The sequence below is a fragment of the Gobius niger genome, assembly GCF_951799975.1.
Source record: "Gobius niger genome assembly, contig: SCAFFOLD_109, whole genome shotgun sequence".
In the NCBI taxonomy this organism is placed as follows: Eukaryota; Metazoa; Chordata; class Actinopteri; order Gobiiformes; family Gobiidae; genus Gobius; species Gobius niger.
The window spans coordinates 44,520-48,975 of record NW_027639206.1 but is presented as its reverse complement, the minus strand read 5'-3'; the positions used below and the strand labels follow the sequence as shown (position 1 = coordinate 48,975).

The window sequence follows — 4,456 nt, the reverse complement described above, 5'->3', positions numbered from 1 at the left end:
TGTGAAACACCGCGCCCCCTGGTGGACAGACAGGGCGGCGCACCTTTACACCCGTTACACAAACACAAAGAAACGACTCGGTTTTCCCATTTTTTTAATTAAACTTTTGTACAATTTCCTCAGAATGTTGGAGTCGAGTTTCCGGCGGCGGATGTAGAGGATGTAGAGGATGTAGAGGACGTAGAGGATGTAGAGGATGTAGAGGATGAAGAGGACGTAGAGGACGTAGAGGATGAAGAGGACGTAGAGAATGTTCCATCGTTTGGTCACAGTCTTTGGTCGTGATCTTAATCCGAGTCTCGGAGGAATGTCATGAAGGTCAGAGTTCGTGAAAAAGGGGGGTGGGGGGCGTTGCCGTGGTTACATGCCCATCCGGATGCTCTGGATGATCTGGAAAATGGCTGCAGGAGAAAACGGAGATAAATACAAGATAAATACAAGTTCCTATGATAAATGCTTTTTTGGTCATATTTTTATTGCTAATATATTCCCCCCATTTCTTTCTAGTTATTCCACATTTTTGCCCTATTTTTGGCACAATTTTTCTTTATTTATTCCACATTTTGCCCTATTTTTGGCACCATTTTTCTTTCTTTATTCCACATTTTTGCCCAATTTTTGGCACCATTTTTCTTTATTTATTCCACATTTTGCCCTATTTTTGGCACCATTTTTCTTTATTTATTCCACATTTTTGCCCTATTTTTGGCGCCATTTTTTAATTATTTATTCCACATTTTTGCCAGATTTTTGGCACCATTTTTCTATATTTATTCCACATTTTTGCCCTATTTTTGGCACCATTTTTCTTTATTTATTCCACATTTTTGCCCTATTTTTGGCGCCATTTTTCTTTCTTTATTCCACATTTTTGCCCGATTTTTGGCACAATTTTTCTTTGTTTATTCCACATTTTTGGCACCATTTTTCTTTCTTTATTCCACATTTTTGCCCGATTTTTTGCACTATTTCTCTTTATTTATTCCACATTTTGCCCTATTTTTGGCACAATTTTTCTGTATTTATTCCACATTTTTGCCCTATTTTTGGCACAATTTTTCTATATTTATTCCACATTTTTGCCCTATTTTTGGCACCATTTCTCTTTATTTATTCCACATTTTTGCCCTTTTTTGGCGCCATTTTTCTTTCTTTATTCCACATTTTTGCCCTATTTTTGGCACCATTTTTCTGTATTTATTCCACATTTTTGCCCTATTTTTTGCCCTATTTTTCTTTATTTATTCCACATTTTTGCCCAATTTTTTGCACTATTTTTCTTTATTTATTCCACATTTTTGCCCAATTTTTTGCACTATTTTTCTTTATTTATTGCACATTTTTGCCCTTTTTTGGCGCCATTTTTCTTTCTTTATTCCACATTTTTGCCCTATTTTTGGCACCATTTTTCTTTATTTATTCCACATTTTTGCCCTATTTTTGGCGCCATTTTTCTGTATTTATTCCACATTTTTGCCCTATTTTTTGCCCTATTTTTCTTTCTTTATTCCACATTTTTGCCCAATTGTTTGCCCTATTTTTCTTTATTTATTCCACATTTTTGCCCAATTTTTTGCACTATTTTTCTTTATTTATTCCACATTTTTGCCCTATTTTTGGCGCAATTTTTCTGTATTTATTCCACATTTTTGCCCGATTTTTGGCGCCATTTTTCTATATTTATTCCACATTTTTGCCATATTTTTGGCACCATTTTTCTTTATTTATTCCACATTTTTGCCCGATTTTCGGCACCATTTGTTTTAATTATTCCACATTTTTGCCCTTTTTTTGGCACCATTTTTCTTTATTTTTCCCACATTTTCTCCCAAAGTATTCTGTTCAGGCATCGGTATTAAAAACCAAGTAGCGTTAAAGCCCTGGTGTTGTTCCCAGCCCACACACATTCCATAGTTTCCTCTTGTACATGTTGTTGGGTCGGAGCGTCCCGTTTTGAAGCGTGTGGACAGCGGCGTCCGGCAGGTGTTTATCAGCCGGACTTTGGAGCTTTGGTCAGGTGGAGTCAGGGCGCTCCGCTCTCAGAACTCACAGCCAATCAGCTCTCAGCATCTTTATCTCCTGTTTATTTACTCTGATTCTCAAAGCTGAAATGTTCTTTAAACCAGCGATCGAGAGACGGTTTCTGAAGTTAAGCTAATTCACAACATCCAGTTTATCTCCCATGTCCAGCAAAGGGAAACAATGTTGAAGATCCCGCCCTTATGCCCTTTTTAGGAACCCTACCCTAACCCTACAGTGAAGATCCCGCCCTTACGCCCTTTTTAGGAACCCTACCCTAACCCTACAGTGAAGATCCCGCCCTTATGCCCTTTTTAGGAACCCTACCCCTAACCCTACAGTGAAGATCCCGCCCTTATGCCCTTTTTAGGAACCCTACCCTAACCCTACAGTGAAGATCCCGCCCTTATGCCCTTTTTAGGAACCGTACCCTAACCCTACAGTGAAGATCCCGCCCTTACGCCCTTTTTAGGAACCCTACCCTAACCCTACAGTGAAGATCCCGCCCTTATGCCCTTTTTAGGAACCGTACCCTAACCCTACAGTAAAGATCCCGCCCTTATGCCCTTTTTAGGAACCCTACCCTAACCCTACAGTAAAGATCCCGCCCTTATGCCCTTTTTAGGAACCCTACCCTAACCCTACAGTGAAGATCCCGCCCTTATGCCCTTTTTAGGAACCCTACCCTAACCCTACAGTGAAGATCCCGCCCTTATGCCCTTTTTAGGAACCCTACCCTAACCCTACAGTGAAGATCCCGCCCTTATGCCCTTTTTAGGAACCCTACCCTAACCCTACAGTAAAGATCCCACCCTTATGCCCTTTTTAGGAACCCTACCCTAACCCTACAGTGAAGATCCCGCCCTTATGCCCTTTTAAGGAACCCTACCCTAACCCTACAGTGAAGATCCCGCCCTTACGCCCTTTTTAGGAACCCTACCCTAACCCTACAGTGAAGATCCCGCCCTTATGCCCTTTTGGTAAGCCATGTTGGAGTCGCTTCCTGGATAAATCTCAGAGAATAAACATTGTAAAGAGTTTGGGCTGCTTTGCTTCAGGTCAGACGGGTTTTGGGGGCGGAGACTGAACTGACCTGATCCACAGACGACGAAGATGAAGAGCGCCAGGAGCCACGGCCCGACGCCTTTGTCCTCCAGAGTCCTCTGAAACACACAGGAGAAAAGCACTTCTGTCAATACACACTTTGATTTGGGGGTTAAAAGGTGAATAAATCAGACTGGGAATTAAATATGAAGAAAGATGTTAAAATCCCTGTGAAAAAAGCCTGAGTGTGGAGTCTGTGTTTGCTCTGTCAACAATCACACCTGCTGCTGACTTTAAAGCAGAACTCGGTAACTCCTGCCCCAGAGGCAAATCTGAGCAGTAATATCTTCACTTTACTGTGCGGACGCCGAAGGACTCCTGGTGTTATTACGCCGTACAATATAGTTCCCTTTTTATCCGCTCAGAAAGTCCACAAACCTCTTACCACCCACCAAAACCAAATGCTTTCTCTCCTCTTTGCCATCGTCGTCACTTTTTATTTCCCTGATGTGTTTTTGTCACTTTTTTTATGGCACTTTTGTTACTTTTTTGTTACTTTTTTGATGCATTTTGTCACTTTTTTTGCTGGATTTTTGTCTTTTTTTGCTGGATTTTTGTCATTTTTTTGCTGGATTTTTGTCACTTTTTTTGCTGGATTTTTGTCATTTTTTTTGCTGGATTTTTGTCATTTTTTTGCTGGATTTTTGTCATTTTTTTTGCTGGATTGTTGTCATTTTTTGCTGGATTTTTGTCTTTTTTTGCTGGATTTTTGTCACTTTTTTGCTGGATTTTTGTCACTTTTTTGCTGGATTTTTGTCACTTTTTTGCTGGATTTTTGTCTTTTTTTGCTGGATTTTTGTCACTTTTTTGCTGGATTTTTGTCACTTTTTGCTGGATTTTTGTCACTTTTTTGCTGGATTTTTGTCACTTTTTTGCTGGATTTTTGTCACTTTTTTGCTGGATTTTTGTCACTTTTTTGCTGGATTTCTGTCACTTTTTTGCTGGATTTTTGTCACTTTTTGCTGGATTTTTGTCACTTTTTCCTGGATTTTTGTCTTTTTTGCTGGATTTTTGTCACTTTTTTGCTGGATTTTTGTCACTTTTTGATGGATTTTTGTCACTTTTTTGCTGGATTTTTGTCACTTTTTGCTGGATTTTTGTCTTTTTTGCTGGATTTTTGTCACTTTTTTGCTGGATTTTTGTCACTTTTTTGCTGGATTTTTGTCACTTTTTGCTGGATTTTTGTCACTTTTTGCTGGATTTTTGTCTTTTTTGCTGGATTTTTGTCACTTTTTTGCTGGATTTTTGTCACTTTTTGATGGATTTTTGTCACTTTTTTGCTGGATTTTTGTCACTTTTTGCTGGATTTTTGTCACTTTTTTGCTGGATTTTT

At 39.3% G+C, this 4,456-nt stretch overlaps 1 long non-coding RNA gene across 1 annotated transcript; it reads right to left on the bottom strand.

Annotated features, from left to right (window-relative positions):
- Positions 1–244: 244 nt before the first annotated feature.
- On the bottom strand, positions 245–3,202 carry LOC306982766. The gene is made up of 2 exons (XR_013794229.1): positions 3,113–3,202; positions 245–401 (listed from the first exon to the last, which is right to left on the bottom strand). It is a non-coding gene; the product is annotated as an uncharacterized lncRNA (long non-coding RNA).
- Between the last annotated feature and the right edge of the window lie 1,254 nt (positions 3,203–4,456).